The sequence below is a fragment of the Gavialis gangeticus genome, unplaced genomic scaffold (assembly GCF_001723915.1).
Source record: "Gavialis gangeticus isolate Ggan-Ray unplaced genomic scaffold, GavGan_comp1, whole genome shotgun sequence".
Classification (NCBI taxonomy): domain Eukaryota; kingdom Metazoa; phylum Chordata; order Crocodylia; family Gavialidae; genus Gavialis; species Gavialis gangeticus.
The window spans coordinates 144,318,352-144,319,275 of NW_017728992.1; the positions used below are offsets into that span (position 1 = coordinate 144,318,352).

Here is a 924-nt window from a genome sequence, read left to right on the forward strand (position 1 = left end):
GTTTCATACTGAAGCTCTGAGCAATCATACAGCTTTTTTACATAAAACACAACTCCTCCTCCTCTTCCCCTTGTTTGTTCTCCCTGAACAATTTATACCTATCCATGATAGTACTCTAGCCATGAGAGGTATCCGACCAAGTCTCTGTTACTGCAATCACATTATTGATCCATCACTCTGCGAGGATTTCCAGTTCTTTCTGTTTGTTTCCCAGGCTCTGTGCATTTGTGTGCAGACATCTGAGGTAACTAGGTATTTGCCCTACTTTCTAAGGAAGAATGAGAAGGCCTCCTCTGTTATCCCCTCATACTTGTACTTGTTCCAGGTCACCTGGTTCCCCACTTCCCTCCAAGCTTTGGTTTCCATCACCCAGTGAACTTAGCTTAAAGCCCTCCTCACAAGCTTAGCAAGCCTATTTCTAAAGACGATCTTCCCTCACTCTGTCAGGTAGATTCTATCTCTTCCTAGCAATCTTTATTCTTGGAACAACATCTCATGTTGGCAAAAGCTAAAACCCTCCTGGTGACACCATCTGCACAGCCATACATTGCTCTGCAGGATGCATCTGCCTCTGCCTGGGGTCATCCCTTTGATTGGAAGGATTGAGGAGATCCACCTGAGCCCCTGTCTCCTTCACCCTTGCACCCAGAGCCCTGTAGTTACTTTTGATACGCTCAGAGTCCCCTTGGCAGCATCATTGATGTCCTCATGGATGACCAGTATGGGACAGTAGTCAGAGGGCTGGATGAGCCTTGGATCCAGATTCTGGGCAAGCAGCACACCTCTTGAGACAACAGGTCAGACAGGCAGATGAATATCTTCATTCCACACAGAAGGCAATCATCAAATACCAGCACATGTTATTTCCTCTTGGTGGTAGTGGTCTTAGAATCATAGAATCAATGAGTTGGAAGGGACCTAGAC

The 924-nt window shown here is 46.2% G+C and overlaps 1 long non-coding RNA gene across 1 annotated transcript in view; it reads right to left on the minus strand.

The window, feature by feature from the left end:
- Nucleotides 1-372: 372 nt before the first annotated feature.
- LOC109299781 overlaps nt 373-924 on the minus strand; it is a 15,082-nt gene continuing 14,530 nt past the window's right edge. Inside the window, exon 3 of the long non-coding RNA XR_002097996.1 lies at nt 373-382. This is a non-coding gene — a long non-coding RNA (uncharacterized LOC109299781). The remainder of the gene's footprint in view (nt 383-924) is intronic.